Source organism: Sciurus carolinensis, chromosome 2 (genome assembly GCF_902686445.1).
Source record: "Sciurus carolinensis chromosome 2, mSciCar1.2, whole genome shotgun sequence".
Lineage (NCBI taxonomy): Eukaryota > Metazoa > Chordata > Mammalia > Rodentia > Sciuridae > Sciurus > Sciurus carolinensis.
In genome coordinates, this window is record NC_062214.1 from 23,205,154 (window position 1) to 23,222,605 (window position 17,452).

The window sequence follows — 17,452 nt, forward strand, 5'->3', positions numbered from 1 at the left end:
AAATGCCACACACATCTTATTTGTTCTCACAGGAAAACAAATGGAAATCCCAATGGGTGGCAGAACTTTCTTAAGTATGACACCATAAATAAAACAGCCAGACAGAGCTAGGCACACCTCCAATTCCATCTATTCAGGAGGCTGAGATAGGATGATTGCAAGTTCAAGGCCAATCTAAATCACCTAGCAAGACATGGTCTCAAAATAAAAATTTCAAAAAAGGGTTGGGGATGTTGCTCAGTAGCAAAGCATATACCCAGCAAACCTGAGGCCCTGTGTTCAATCCCTAGCAAAGAAAAAAACAAAAAAAAAAACAAAAAAGACATCACTAAGAAAATGGCAAGATAGCAAAAGACTGGGAGATAACATTTACAAAACACATATCTGATAAGGGCTTATCTGCAGAATTTGCAAAGAATTCTAACAACTTAAAAAGATAACTCCACTAAAATGGATTACCCAAGATCAGAACAAGAAGATGTAGCCCCAAACTAAGATCTCTAGCCTCGCTCAATGTTAATTTTATGATTTAAAAACCATGGTTTTGGACAGGTGTGGTGGTGTATGCTGTAATCCCAGTCACTCAGGAGGCTGAGGCAGAAGGACTGTGAGTTTGAAGTCAGCCTCAGCAACTTAGCAAGGCCCTATCTGAAAATAAAAGATAAAAAGGGCTGAGTGCGCACCAGTAACCCCAGTGGTTTGGGAGGCTGAGGCAGGAGGATTGTGAGTTTTGAAACCAGACTCAGCAACTTAGCGAAGTTCTAAACTTCTCAGTGAAATAAAACAAAGGGCTGCGGATGTGGCTCAGTGGTTAAGCACCCTGGGGTTCAATCCCCAATACGAAATACAAGAGGAAACAAAACAAAACAAAACAAAACAAAAAAAACACGGTTTCATAAAGAAACAGAAAAGATAACAAGGAAAGAAACTAACAAATATTTATGTCGGCTGGGGATGCAGCCTAGAGTATTTGCTTAGCATACTCAAGGCCCCGTGTTTGATCCTCAGTGCCACACACACAAAAAAAATTGTATATATATGTATATTAGTAAATTTAAATAATTTTTTAAAAAAACTTATGGCATTGCTATACCTTAACTTATTCAGTTTTGTCCTTTTCGAAATTACTAAAATATATACTGAGATTAGGCTCATTCCTACCCCTTCACTTGACCAAAAAAAAAAAAAAAAAAAAAAAAGACAAGCCCTGGTAAATAACAGTATCAAGAAAACCTAAGTCATTAATAAAATCAAGATAAGAAGTAAATCACTGAAGGTATGGTACTTGCCTCGCATGTGTAAGTACCTAAGTTCATTCCCTAGAATCACAAAATAAAACTTTTAAAAGTAGTAAATCACTAAAATGATTACAGCAGATTTCCTTTCCATTAGGAGTTACAAAAGGCAAAATCTTTCTTTGAATACCTCAGACCAACTTAAAATTTCTCAAACAATAACAGTAAGTCTTCTAAGAATCAAATTTCTTTTAGTAAGTTTTCATATTTTTCTTCCCTAAAATTAATTTTAAATGACACAGGAACTTATGTGCCTACCAACTGAATCCTTGTTTAAATGTTTACCCCATTAGGTAAATGCTTAAAAGGGAATAAAGAAATTCAAAACCAGACAGAATCATAATTAAGGTTCTACTACTGAACAACTTTCACCTTTTCAGAAAGCACTACTTTTAACTTTTTGTCCTCAAACGTTTACTGAGGTCCTATACCAGTTATAGCTGGTTTGTCAACAATGGGAAAGGATAAGGAGGAGCAGCAGTAGAATCAAAAGCAGAAAGGAAGTGGGCAGTGAGCTACAAAACAACTAGCAGACAAAAAATAACCCAAATTTTTAAATTGCAAAGGTAGCATGCAGTTATAATCCCATCTAACTAGGAAGACAAGCCAGAAAGGTGTTAGGGGCCAACCTGGGCAATTTAATAAAACCCTGTCTCAAAATAAAATAAAAATGGCTGGGGACACAACTCAGTGGTTCAGCACTTGCCTAGCATACTTGAGCCACCAGGTTCAGTTCTCAGTACTACAAAAACAATAAAAGGCCAACAAACACACGAAAAGATGTTCAACACTATTACCATTAGAGAAATGACAATCAAAACCACAAGATGCATTTCATACCCACTAGGATAGCTATTATCATGGGATAAAAATGAAAATAACGAATAATGGCATGAATGAATAAAAGTAGAATCCTTGTGTGCTGCTGATAGAAATGTAAAATGGTACCACCCCTGGTGAAAAAATCCTAGTGATTTCTCAAAAAATTGAAAAATTACTGTATGATCCAGCACTTGAGGTATATATACAAAAGAAGTAAGCCAGGTGCAATGGCACTCACCTGGAATCCCAGCTACTCTGGAGGTTGAGACAGAGGATGGCAAGTTCCAGGCTGGCCTAGGCAATTTAATGAGACCCTTTCTCAAAATAAAATAAAAATGGGTGGGGATGTAGATCAGTGGCAGAACACTTGCCTAGCAAGCATGAGGCCCTGGATTCAATTCCCAGCAATGCCAAAAAAAAAAAGGCAGGGGGAGAAGACAACTAAAAGAGTTGTCTGTATACCAATGTTCATAGCACCATTATTCACAATTGCTAAAAGGTACAAATAGCCAGGCACAGTGGCAAATGCCTATAATCTCAGCCTCCCTGGAGGCTGAGGCAGGAGGATAGAGAGTTCAAAGCCAGTCTCAGCGGGGCTGGAGTTGTGGCTCAGTGGTAGAGCACTTGCCTAGCATGTGTGGGGCACTAGGTTCAATTCTCAGCACCACATAAAAATAAAATAAAATTAAGATATTGTGTCCATCGACAACTAAAAATATTTTTTAAATAAAAATTGTAAAAGTCAGCCTCAGCAACAGTGAGGGGCTACGCAACTCAGTGAGACCCTGTCTCTAAATAAAATACAAAAAAGGGCTAAGGATGTGATGGCTCAGTGGTTGAGTGTCCCTGAGTTCAATCCCCAGTATCCAAAAAAAAGGTAGAAATAACCCAAATGTCCATCAACTGCCAGGTAGATAAAGCAAAATAAGGCCCAACACAAAAGGACAAATATTGTATGATTCCATTTATATGTGGGGTACCTAGAAGAGCTGATTCAGGAGAAAGAAAATAGAACAGTAGTTACCACCAGAGGCTTGGAGGAAAATGGGTGATTATTCAATAGGCACAGAGTTTCAGTCTGAGATGATGAAAAAATAAAGTTTGCATAGGGTAAATATACTTCCAATCACTGAACTAAAAGGCTTAAAAATTGTGCAGGTATGGTGCCATATGCCTGTATTCCCACTACTCAAGAGGTAGAGGCAGGAGAATTACAAGTTCAAGGTCAGTCTTGGGAACTGAGTAAGACCCTATCTTAAAATTTAAAGAACAGCAAGGTGCAATGGCCCATGCTCATAACTGGGGAGGCTGAGGCAGGAGGAGTCAAAGTTCCAGGCCAGTCTCAGAGGCCTTCAGCAACTTAATGAGCACCCATTTCAAAATAAAAAATGAAAAGGGCTGAGGATATACTCATTGGTAAAGTGCCCCTGGATTCAATCCCCAGTACCAACAAATTAATTAATTAAAAAAAAAAAAAAAAAAAAAAAAAAAACGGGAACTGGGGATGTAGCTCAGTGTTAATAAGCATCCCAAGTTCAATGCCTAGTAGAATCAAAAAAAAAAATTAAAAAATTAAAAAAAGATTTAAAAATGAAAATGGTTAGGACTGGAACTGTAGCTCAGTGGTAGACAGTAGAGTATATGCTTAGCATGCACGAGGCCCTGGGATTGATTCCCAGCAGCATGGGGGAAAAAAAAAGGTTAAAATAGTAAATTTTACATTTTGCATGTGTGTGTGTATATATGTTTTGATACTGGGAATTGAACCCGGTGCTCTTCTACTAAACTGTATCCCTACTCCTCCTTTTTTAACTTTGGAGACAAGGTCTCACTAAGTTGCTCTGGCTGGCCTTGAAATTTCCATCCTCCTGTCTCAGTCTCCCTTAGTAGCTAGAATTTCAGGCATGCACCATTATATCAGGCTATTATATATATTTTAACCATGAAAAACAATATGAATTAGGCCAGCGCCATAATTTTCTGTCCCTTAGAAATAAAAACATTGCTGGGTGCTATGGTGTACACCTGTAATTCCAGCACTCAGGAGGCTGAGGCAGAAGGAAAATGAGAGTTCAAACCCAGCCTCAGCAACTTAGCGAGGCCCTAAGCAACTCAGGAGACTCTGTCTCTGAAAAAATACAAAAAGGGCTGGGGATGTGGCTCAGTGGTTGAGTGCCCCTGAATTCAATCCCTGGTACCAAAAACAAAAAACAACAACAACAAAAAAAAAAAAAAAAAAAAAAAAAAGGAAGGAAGGAAAGAAGGCAGGCAGGCATACATCAATTTACACAGTAAAATCACCTAACAGAGCAGAACATATTCACCCCACATCTGTTCCCTCCCTAAATTTCAGCAAAACTAAATAAAGGAATAAAAAATAGAGAAAGGAGACAGTAGATAAATGTCAGCAACATTGTAGACAATTAAAAGCAGCTGAGCAAGGTTCTGCACATTTCACTATATACAGGATAGCACAGTGGTAGAGTGCTTGTCTAGCATGCACGGAGCCCTAGCTTCATCCCCAGTACTGAAGGGGAAAAAAAAGCAACATATAATATGGTTTTTTTCTCCTAAAAAATTCAAGAACAGAATAAAAATAATCTGAGATTTCCCTTTGACTACTGACTTTCCACAAAATCAAACAGCTAACACTTCTACCATGTTTCTTTCCTTCCCATTTCCAAAGCAGAGCTATAATTAAATGAACCACCTAAAAATCCTTTTCATTTTCAGAATAAATGAACTCCAAAAACTAGGTTAGGCCATACTTACACAAACACTCCTTTCTTCATTAAATGAGACTAAGATGTAGTTCATTTGACCCTACTGCTGCATATCTGACAGACCCAACTTTGTATATTTTTTAGAAATTCAGTTGTTTGTTTTGTAGTATTGGAAACCGAATCCAGGGTCTTTACCACTGAGCTACATCCCCAGCCCTTTTTTATTTTGAGACAGGTTTTGACTAAATAGTCAAGGTTGGCCTCAAATTTGTAATCCTCCTGCCTCCGTCTCCCAAATGGCTGGGATTAAGGTGTGTGCCACCACACCCAGCTAACATTTTGCATTTTAATCAAGAATAAATAACTTTCCTGTGTATATCAAGAAAAATTTCACGAGAATGTATAAACAGAACAAAAAACCCTGGTGAAAATCCTAAAAATCACTCTCAGATTATACAGAATAAACATATCCCACCTTTCTACACCATTTATCACTTTAAATATTCTGAATCATGAATAATTGTGTCAAGCTTCTACATCTTTCCCAACAGCAAACAATTTGTCAGTGTTTCCAAATCTTAGTAAATACGAAAATTCCATGTATAAAATAAACTCGAAATTTATCAGAGATTAACTGAGATCACCAAAAACATGAAGCTAGAAATGTGGTAAGTAGTCAAGCACGGTGGCACACACTTATAATCCCAGCTACTTGAAGGCTGAGGCAGGAGGATCACAAATTCAACATCTGCCTGGGCAAGTAACTTAGTCCCCATTTCAAAATAAAAAGAGATAGGGATATAACTCAGCGGTGAGCACTCTGAGTTCAATACCCAGTCTTGGGAGGGAGGGAGGAAGAGAGGGAGAGAGGGAGAGAGGGAGAAAGGGAGGGAGGGAGGAAGGAAGGAGATAAGCAGTTGTAGTTAACTACTTTAGGTTTTCCTTTTCTTTCTGTTTTACTTGTGTAAGCTGGGAAATCATAATATGTATGAGATCCATCATTAAGAAGGGTGCTGAAGCTAAGAGGAATGAAACAGGATCCAAAATATGGAGACTGGGCATATGGCTCAGTGGCAGAGTGACAAGTTTTCACTAACATGCATAAGGCTCTGGGTTCAATCCCCAGCACTGAGGAAGGAAAAAAAAAAAAAAAAAAAATCTAAAACATGAAAAGAGGGATAGATAGCCCTTACAAAGTATTATCTTCATACATCCTAGTTTTTACAGGAGTGAGTACGGTGCAAACCTTCAAAACTGGCTCTCTTTATCCATGGCAAGTATTGGTCTCCTATACAAGCTTTTGTTCCTGTCTTTTCATATCCACTGCCACCTCTCAGCCTGACCTCCCAGTCTCAAGATATTCCCAATCCTAGTAAATACTGTAGACCTCAATTTTGCCAAATCTTCATAAAATAACATTTCATCCTATCAGTCATTAGGTCTCATATTTACCCCAAAAGAGGACTGGCTTCAAGGGCTGGGAATATAACTTAGTGGTAGAAAGCTTGCCTAGCATGAGTGAGACCCTGAGTTCATTCCCTGGTACCACAAAAAAATTCTTTGCTTTTCTAAGATTTCTCCTATTACCAGGACCACACAAATCCTCTTAATCTTCCACCTCAAGTCCATTCCTGCCTCGACACAACTGCACATTCTAAACCCAGATCATAAGTTCCCTTCTCCCTGCCTTAACAATTATTCTGTATATGCCTCATTCAGGACTAGACTGCTTTGAGGTATTGCTTGATTTAGAATCTTTATGTGGGTACAGACTATCTTCCCTCCCAGAGGGCAGAGAACATGGGTTATGCTGCAGAAAGTCAAGTCCCAGATCAGAGGTTAAGAAGTGGCAACCCACAAGACAAATTTTGCCCACAGTAGTGATTTGTTTGGCCACAGTAGTGATTTGTTATACTATGAATTGATGAGTTGCCAACATTTAAAAATAAAGATTTCTTACAAAATCAGGATATCCAGATTCTCTTTAGAAAAAAGTTAAGATGTATATAAGATATGAGAAGCTTAAGATGGAAAATTGAAAACCAAATAAAAGTATAAAAATGAGATATTCAGGCCACATTCATTTGGCATTTCCCCCCAGGTCAAAAGAGAGTCAAGTGAATTATGCATTTTAAAACAGTGAATTATGTTAATTTTATATCAATTTACTTTTTTAACCTTTCAAAAACTTTGTTTTATATGTCAAATATAGTGTAGATATATTCCTAAATCTTGAGTAATTTTTAATTTACTTTTAATTGATAAAAAAGAATGTCATGTTTTGAAATGTGGGCACTGTAGCAAACTGAGCTATACAATAACATATGCATAACCTCATACACTTATTTTTTGTGGTAAGAATAAATTTTGCCCCAATTAAAAAAAAAAAAAAATAGGGGCTAGGGTTGTGGTTCAGAGTGCTCACCTAGCATGTGTGAGGCTCTGAGTTCGATATTCAGCACCAAATATAAATAAATATAAAATAAGGATCCATCAAAAAAAGGTCCATTAAAAAAAATACTAAAAAAAAAAAAAAAAAAAATAGTGAGCCAGCTGGGCACATATATTTCCAGCACATATATTTTCAGGAGGCTGAGGCAAGATGATTGTAAATTTGAAGCCAGCCTGGACAACTTAACAAGGTCCTATCTTAAAATAAAAAATAGAAGGGGTTGGGGGTATAGCTCAGTGACAGTGCACCCCTGCATTCAATCCCTAGTACTATAAAATTAATTTTTTAAAAAGTGTGCCAAATTTGCTTTAACAGCTAACCCTCTGGAAGAACATGAATTTACTAGCTTACTTAAAGGACCAATCTGATCTGTCATCACTGACTTAATTGTTCACCTAGCTTTTGTAAACATTTGAATCTGTAATACACTAGATAAGCTTACTGAATGAATATAATCTTAAAAAAGAAGGTTGGTGGTAATAATGACAACAATTAACAACATGCATTTTATGCTTTCTGTGAGTCAAGTCTTGTTCAGGCAGAAACACACGATCCCTTTAGATATATATGCTATAACTATTTCCAATTTACAGATGAGGAAACAAAGGCACAAACAAGCGATTTGGGCAAAGCCATACTGCCAATACATGGTAGAATCAGAATTCGAAACCTATCTAATTCTAATATACAATATTAATCTCCATATTGATTCTTTAGTATACTTTCCTCTGTGAGGAAAAATCAAAAGACTAATAGGCCTGGTGGCACACACTTGTAATCCTAGGAACTCAGGAAGCTGAAGGAGGAGGATCACAAGTTCAAGACCAGCTTCAGTAAGTTAGGGAGCCCCTGCCTCAAAAATTTAAAAAAATGTAAAAAGGGCTAGGGGTGATGCAGCTCAGTGGTAGAGCAGTCCTGGGTTCAATCCCAAGTACCACACACATACAAAAAAAGAACTAAAAGACTAAGGTAGGTGTGATGGTGCTTGCCTGTAATTCCAGCTATTCAGGGGGCTAAACAAGAGGATCACAAGTTCAAGGCCAGTCTGGGCAATTTAGCAAGACCCTGTCTCAAAATAAAAAATAAAAAGGGCCAGGCGCAGTGGCACATGCCTATAATCCAGCAGCACAGGAGACTGAAGCAGGAAGATTTTGAGTTCAAAGCCAGTCTCAGCAAAAGCGAAGCATTAAGCAACTCAGTAAGACCCTGTCTCTAAATAAACTACAAAATAAGGCTGTGAATGTGGCTCAATGGTCGAGTGACCCTGAGTTCAATTCCCAGTGCCAGAAAAAGAGGAAAAAAAGCATTGGGGATGTAGCTCAGTGATGAAGTGCCCTGTGCTCAATCCCCAGTATCCAAAAAACAAATAGCAGGGCTAGTCTATTCTTTCTATGTACAAAGGACTGAGACACAAACTTAAGTTAACCTAAATGCAGACAGTATTTCTAGAATTCTTCTTACCTAAAAAAAATGTTTTCAGTAACTGACAGAGAAAAGGTTGAAGAATCTAATAAAATAGTACATATTTTCTTGGGAAGAAAGTGTATTGTTAGACATTTCCAGAACGAGGTAAATTCAATATGCAAATGAGTTCTTATTCTATAGAAAGATGATACAATATGAAAATGTTTCCCGGGGTAGAAAGTAATAGCTATATTAGGGTGAGCAGTTTCCCCATATGAAAAAAAACTGCAAGTTTCTTGAGGGCAGGGACTGCTTTTTTGTCCTAAGTCTCTGGAATACCTGGCACAGAGGGGCACTTAGAATATATGCAGTTACACTTAAGGAACCAAGAAATCTGAAATAAATAAATTCCAATGCTGTGCAACCTTTTGTGTAGCATTTATTAGGATAGTTTGCTTTTTAGAATAAATTACTAGCAACCAGGTTTGTTTTTTGGACCAAAAAAAAACCACAAAATCCTTACAGCAGACTTTTTATATTTGATGACCTCTTAAGACCTACCACAGCCTGGTATGGTGGTGCACACCTGTAATCCCTGTGGCTGGGGAGGCTGAGGCAGGAGGATCACGAGTTCAAAGTCAGTGTCAGCAAAAGTGAGGCACTAAGCAAATCAGTGAGGCCCTGTCTTTAAATAAAATATAAAATAGGGCTAGGGATGTGGCTCAGTGGTCAAGTACCCCTGAGTTCAATCCCTGGTACAAAACAACAAAAAAAAAGATAACACGGCTTCTCATTTATGAAGCACTGGATATTAGGAATATAATATTTCTGAAACCAGTCCTATATTGTGTTGTCAACAAAGCCCAGAAAAAAAGTGAATCTGCATCTGAAGCACAAAGTATAATCAGAGTGAGCCAAAAAGAACCTGAGAGAGCATATTCAAAATATTCAATAGACAAGTGAGGTAATGAGGCCCAGAGACACTTGAGTGAATTGCTCATAATTACAGAATTTAAGAAATGAAAATTATCATGACTAGAACCCAGGTATCTTTCCAAAAAGAACTGCTTTGTGCACCTGGAATAAAAAGGATACTTTGAGAAGTATTTGATATTTGATAGAGAAAATGATCTTTCCTAGCACATTACTTTTTGTGAGGTATCAGATCAATAAAGATATGAAAGTTAGACAGGCATGGTGGCACAGGACAGTAATCCCAGTGGCTCAGGAGGCTACAACAGGAGGATCACAAGTTCAAGGTCAGCCTCAGCAATTTAGCAAGGCCCTAAACAACTTACTGACACTCTGTTTCAAAATAAAAATAAAAACTGCTGGGGATGTAGTTCAGTGGTAAAATGCCTCTGGGTTCAATCCCCAGTACAAAAAAAAAAAAAAAAAAAAAAAGGTATAAAAGCTGCCTTGTTTCTTTATTTGTTTTTGTGTGGTGCTGAGGATGGAACCCAGTGTCTCACACATGCTAGGCAAGTGCTCTACCACTGAGCCACAACCCCAGCCCTGCCTTGTTTCTTTACTGCCAAGAACACCATTCCTTTTCTTCTTTTTTGTCCTCCATATTTTCATGTCTTTTCATCTGTCATCTTCTAAGATGTCTTCCTCTTACCATCTCATTTAACTGCTTTCCCTCTTACCCACTTCCTTTCTACTATCACTCACAAATCACCCCACCTTCTCCTTCCTTTCTCTTCATAATTATCAAAAGAAACAGATTAAACATACCTTTAATAATAGCAAATGGGACACCATGATAAGCAAATGACCACCCTAGTCTGTCTCAAGCATTTATAGGGTAATCAGTTAACAAATATATAAACACAAAGGGTTAAACAGGTGAATTAATAATAAACATTAGTGTTTACAGTGGAGACAAGAACCTAAGTATGATTGGGTAATAAAGGTAGGTGATGAGGACAATGACAACTAATAATCTCAAGGTTAGGGTTAGACAAATGAGGGTCCACTCTCTTCCTTGCTGATGTTTAAAGCAGAAATTAATATAACATGACTTCTCATGTATAAACCAGTGGATATTAGAAAGTTTTATATTTTGAAGTTCCTTTTTTTCCCCCAGCTTAATGGAGGAATAACTGACAAATAAAAACTATATATACTCAAGGTGTATATGTATACCTTGTTTTGATATCTGTATATGTCATGAAAAGCAGTACAATCAAGTTAATTACCATACCCATCACTACAGTTATCTTTTTTTGTGTGTGGAAAGAATGCTTAAAACCTATTCTTTTTTATATCATAATGTACATTTGAAATTATATATTATTATCCACTATAGTTACCAAGCTGTACATTAGGTCTCCCAAATTTATTCAATTTATAATTAGAAGTCTATACCTTTTAACCCAACATCTCCTCATTTTCCACATTCCCCTACTTGCTAACCTCTCTTCTACTATTTTTATAAGTTTGACTTTTCTTAATTCCATATATAAGTGAGATCATACATTTGCTTTTCTGTGGCTTATTTTACTTAGCATAATGTCTTTTAGGTTATCCATGTTGTCCCAAATGGCCAGATTTCCTTCTTTTTTAAGGCTAGGTAATATTCTATCATATACATACCACAATTTCTACTTCCTTCATTGTCAACAGATACAATAGCCATTATCTTGGCTATTGCGAATAATGCTGCAATAAACCTAGGAACTCAGGCATTTAGGTAGTGATTTTATTTCCTTTGGAAATGACTGGATTATATGGTATTTTTACCTTTCCCTAGTAAGCTTTGTTACCTAATAATTCACCTACCTACTCTGCTTCATTCACTCCTATTCTTTCACTGTTTGGCTTTATGCTCTATCTCCCCACCCCCACCCCCCCTTAATCAGTAGTCTTCCTCTTCCCTCTCTTCACATTTTACAGTGAAATCTACCTTGTTCTCAAGTTTTTGTTACAATAATATTGCCAACTTCTCCCACATCATGGATTTAGATAATATCTAATTTTTTTTTTTTTTTTTTTGGCAATACTAGGGATTGAACCCTGAGACACTATACCACTGAGCTAAATCACCAACCCCCTTTTCTTAAATTTTTAATTTTGAGACAGGGTCTCACTATATTGCTGAGGCTAACCTCAAACTTGCAATTCTTCTGAGTCAGCTTCACAAGTTGCTGGGATTAAAGGCATGCCCTACTGCACCCAGTAACAATGTCTTAAATTATGGATTCACAGTCTTTTCTAAAGATTTAATATGCTTTATTTGATCCTCACAACCATGACAAAATGGAAGGTAAGAAGCAATATATCTATGTTAAAGATAATAAATGGAGGCTGAACAAGACTAAATAAGTTGCCCAAAGTCACACAGCTTGTCAGTGACAAAATCAAATGAGAATCCAGATCTTTTCTTTCAACTGTTGCTACTACACCATGCTGACTTCTTAATTCCTCCACTTCTTAACCATACATATGCCCATGTCTGGACAAGTTTACAGAGATAAATATTTATAAAACAGCACTAGTAGAAAAATTGTGTGTATGTATAAGGGAGCCATAAAAACAGAAAAGTCAGAGGACCCAAATTAAGAGACAATGTGGTCCAGAGGTAAATCCTTGCAGAGAATTTAGGTTACAGATCCAAATGAAAACTGCCTATTTGTTTCTTCAATCAACTGATGCGACCAGCATCAATGCTGCTCTCTCCCTACACCTCCCAATAGCAGTTATATGACCAGGGCTTGCCCTCTGCACCATCCTGTCCCCAAATCTCACTCACAGGAATGTCACCATACCTGAATTTCTCACCGTGGAGTCACTTCTTTGGGTTAAGGCGTTGTCTCCAGAAGGCCACTGTGAAATGCATGTTACCTGAGAGGGGAAGGAGGGTCCATTAACACATTACTCCCATAGTTAAACACATCAGGTTTGCAATGACCTTGTGAATCTCACAGAACAAGGTCCTTTTCTCCCCCTGCACGGATCTTTAAAAAAAAAGGGGGATAATTTTTGATGGAGCAGACAGGATAAAAGGGCAAGTTAGGGGGAAATGACTCACACACAGTATGGGGTGATACCCATCTGGGTATGATAGACATGTGCAGCAAAATAAGGATGGCCATATAAACACACATTCTGCCTATAAGGGTCATTGCCTATAAGGACATTTTTTGCAATTTGGAGGCTCCCAGGGACAGGAAAATAAAAAGCACTCCAAGGATCCGGGTATAATCAGTTCTGAAAAGAAGCAAAAAAGCTGAGCTGGCAGCAGTTTTCCAAGGACAGTGCACTGCTAGACTGAAGGAGGAAAGGGACAGGAACAGCTTCTGGTTAACTGCTTCTAGTTATGAGGACAGCTTCCAACTGCACATTTTTAGCTGAGGGCCAACTTCCCAACCAGAGAAGGCTAGAATTCAATTCTGTGAATCCCCTTGCTGATTTATATTGACTCAAAGCCAGTGTCACTTACAGCCACAAAAATCAACATGCCTTTTATGAGTGCTTACTATGAGCCCAGAATTTGGATAAGCACTACACATACAGGAAAAAAATAATAATAACCTTGTATACTTTTCCTTAATTCATTTAAAGGAAACTAATTCCCAAACCCAAAACTGAGAGGAAAGAGGAACAAGAAAGAAAGTGGAGAGGGGAGGTTTCCTATCAGGACTAACACAAATTTTTTAAGCCAGAATGAATATAACAAGACTCATATCTGGGTCAAAGTTCCTCCTTAAGTTCTTGCCTAAACAGTCAAGAGGCATAAACTAGAAATACCTTTTTTTTTTTTTTGCTTGGTCTAATACCACAAGTTCTTTAATAGCACACATTCACCTTGATAAACTGAAGAATACCAAACCAAGAGTTGCAAAACCTGGTTCTAGTTCTAGCTCTGACTCTTAACTATTCTTAGGCAAATGGGAATTTTTTTTTAAATAAACATAATTAAGAGGTTGCCACCAGTCTAAGAATAGAATATACCTGACACTTATAAATCACATATTATACAATTGTCCACTGGTGACATCACTAATCAATCAACACTTTCCCAGAGAACTCACCCAACCAGAATCCCTAATACAGTGCTGCTGGAAGCTATTTCCAGTTAGCCTATAAACCAAAATGTATTTGCCATTATGGAGTAGATAATCTCTTCTAATTATAAAACTCAAATACCAAGTTTCTGTGAGCAAGAAGAAAAACACTTCTAACAAGTCTATATCAATAGTGTTGACAATCACAGATTTCAGTCCAAACTCCAAATCCTGTTCCAAATTACACCTGATCTGGTTCTAATTTCTTAAAGATGCTTATAAACAATTCACTCTGATATTATTAACCTGTCAATATTATTCAGACTTGCTAACAGGTCCTTCTGAAAGAAAAGGAACCCTTTATTTAGACTACCACTAAAAAATATATATATATATATATTCTCATCTAAAAATCTGGCAACACAATTGCACTGGTAAAAAAATAAATCCAATTTCTTGATCATTCCCACTTCCAAGGTCAGGCTTTACCACTTCTCAAGACCTAGACTTCTGTAATAGTCACTCTTCCATCCTTTCTCTTGTCACCAGAGCCATCTTTCTAAAACATACATCACATAATCACATCACTTTCCTGTCTAAAAATCTGTTATTTCTAAATATGTGAAATTCAAATTTAGCATTACACTTAGAACTATTCATATTGTTGCCTCCTTTTTTATTTTTCTGGCCTCACGTCCCAAAATGCCCTCTTTCCCCATACCAATCCTTGTTCCTTGAACCCTTTTTCTCCCACAAATCCCTGAACATGCACATAACATTATGGCATTAAGGTGTTTCCTTGGGGCTGGGGAGATAGCTCAGTTGGTAAAGTGCTTGCCTTACAAGCACTGGGTTCAATCCCCAGCACCGCAAAAAAAAAAAAAAAAGGTGTTTCCTCTGCTCTGTCCTTTTTCCCCAACTCTGTCACATTCCTATTCATCATCTAAAATGGAACTTCCACTCCACAGGCAAGCTTTGCTTCCTCTTCGGGTCAATCCCCAGACAGAACTAGCCACTTTCTTTTCTGTCTCAAAGATTTTTGAGCTGTCCTTGGTATGCCTACAGTACTTTTTGTCTAGGTAGTTCCCAAGACCATCAAAATTACCTGAGGCATGTTTTTAAAGTAAATTGGGAGGAGCCAACCCAAACCTACCAATCATTTCATAAATGAGATCCTGGGACTTCTACTTTTAAAAAGCTCCAATTATTCTAGTGGTGATAATCTGGGGATCACAGGTTTATCTCTGTCCCACTAAGTATGAAGATACGTGTTTTTTCAAAAGAATATAGAATTTTTTTTAAACAAAATAAAATGAAGTACTCTGCACTTGCTTATTTCATATTACATCCGTGTGATTTGCATGCTGAAGATGAATGAATTCCTTTTGGACATACATTCATTGTTCAAAAGAGAATTTCCACCTTCATTTCTAAATCTGAAAAATGAAGTAACTGCACCTGGAGTAAACCTATGACTACGAAGCATAGGCTCCCGCCAGATTTCCCATGAGAACTTTGTTTCCAACGTGAACCAAGTTCTTTGCCAATTTTGAGAGTGAAAATACACTGCCTTTACATACTTAGGATCTAATTATATTAGGAATAGATGCAGGAAATCCCACTTAAGTGCAATGATAGGTGGGTGGCTCGTGTTCTCTAATTTTCAAAGAAAAATCCCACGTTTCTTTCCCCACCTCCACTTCAAAATAAGTTTACTGCAAGCCGTTGAAGAATGGCAGAAAATGTAACAAGATTAGGATACGAATGTAGCCAAGAAAACAAGCCGAATTATAGGGCAATAGTGACTCTCGGATACTTTGTAAGTTCACCGGGTTATGTCTCCAACTTTAGGCCCACGCTCTACTAGGGTGCACTGACCCTTGTGTTTCATTCTGTTTAAGTCGCGGCCTGGAACTAAGTCTGAAAACTTGAGTTCTCTACTTAAAAGTCATATTCTCGTCATGTTTCGACCAATCGAATGGTTCACGGCTACTTTTTTCCTTGCTCTGCCAAAGAAAAGGGCACTCTCAGGAAGAAGGACAGTGACAGCTCCACGTCTGCAAAAGTCGGCGCCGTGGCGGCGGGCGCCACGCAGGGCGCCCGGGCCAGGACCACCGCGCAAGGGGACAATGGAGAGGAGAGGGGAGTAGAAAAGAAAAAGGGAGGCAGCCGCCGTGTCGGGCTCTCTTCGCGAGAGGGGGCTTGGAAAAGTCTCGGGAAGGCCACCCAGGTGGCAGGTGGGCCCGGCCGCCGCCCCTCACAGGGCCACGTCGCCCGGGCGGGCCGCTGCCGCGGGGCCCCGCGCTTAGGCCAGACCGCCGGAGTGGCCCCCGGGCGCGGCTGAGGGGCGCGGGGCTGGACCCTGCCCACGCCCGACACGGCCCAGCTCTCCCATAACTTGCAGCCGGCCAGGAGAGGGGATCCGGGCACCTCGGCCAGGCACTGGCCTTTCGGGGCGTCGGGCTCCCCCCACCCAGCCCGGGCCACCAGCCCAAGCTCCCCGCGCCCCCCACGGGCACCGGCTCTGAGAGAGGAAGGAGCAGCCACTGCTTTGGGGCCCCGGCTTGAGCGCCGCACTCACCTACCCCTCCTTCCCCCAGGCACTCTCATCCAGGATACCCCCTGTCCCCAGAACGGCCCCCAGTCCGCCTGCGGGTGTTTACCGGGACTTGGGGCGGCGGCGAATCTTCAGTCCCTTCGACTAAGATGGCAGCCGGTCCCGAGCCCCGACCACAGCGACTAGACCGAGTTAGCGGCCAGTGCGCAGGCGCCTCCGTTCGAGATCTGTCCGGACTACAAGCCCCAGCAGGCCTCGCGCGCCAGAACACTAAGTTTTCCTCACCTCTAGGTGAGACGGACCTTGAGTTGTTCGCGGCAACTTCAGGATTTTTATTTTTAAAAATCCTGTTTTCCCAGAACCTTTAAAGACTATATCTGTGATTCCCAAACTCTAGTGTGCATCAGAATCACCTGAAGGGCATTTTAAAAGTTACTGCTGTGCCCCACCCCCAGTTTCTGATTTGGAATGGGATTTCACAATTTGCATTTGTAGCCAGTTATCTGATGATGCTACTGACGGCTGGGATCACAATTTGAGAACCATTGGACTATAGACCCTAGGAATGTACACTTCGGAGTAACATATGATTAAGTTAAAATTCTCCTTTCTCCGCCCACTAACAGGGTGCTCTTAGGGATGATGACAATTTATTGGTGCCAACATGGCAGGTATCTAAAGAACGGCACTGCAAGCTCCTTGAATCCTCACAACAGAGCTGTGAGAGAAGTACACCGTTATTAACCCCATTTTACAGGTCCATAAACCAAATCGCATCCTAGATAAGAACACAGGTAGTGGCTTCCAGAGTCCATCCTCTTAACCTCCTTCCCATATAACTCAGAGATACGACTAAGTGTTCAGAAATTAGTGACCTCTGCTATTATTGGTTAGTCTGTTTCCTCCTAAGGAAAGTAATATTTTACTATCTGTGATGTCACCTGCACTTTTGAAAAGTACTTTTGAAACTGTCTTCTCAATGTTTCTTTTCTACATTACATCTTAGGAGAACTTATTAAAATGACAGATTCCTGGTCCCTTACCCCATTCGGTTTCTTTAGCTCGGTAATTTTTAATTTTTAGTGTTAATCAGAATCACCCAGGAAGTTTTTTTAAACCATAGATTGCTGGTCCGTGCCCATCACCAGAGTTTCTGACTCACTGGTCTGAATAGACCCTGAGAACTTGCT

The 17,452-nt window shown here is 39.3% G+C and overlaps 1 protein-coding gene across 1 annotated transcript in view; it reads right to left on the bottom strand.

Moving 5' to 3' along the window:
- Window positions 1-16,469, bottom strand: part of Itch (itchy E3 ubiquitin protein ligase) — a 124,621-nt gene extending 108,152 nt beyond the window's left edge. The window contains 2 exon segments of the mRNA XM_047538719.1: window positions 12,467-12,542; window positions 16,369-16,469. The gene's annotated coding sequence lies outside the window, so the exon portion shown is untranslated.
- Between the last annotated feature and the right edge of the window lie 983 nt (window positions 16,470-17,452).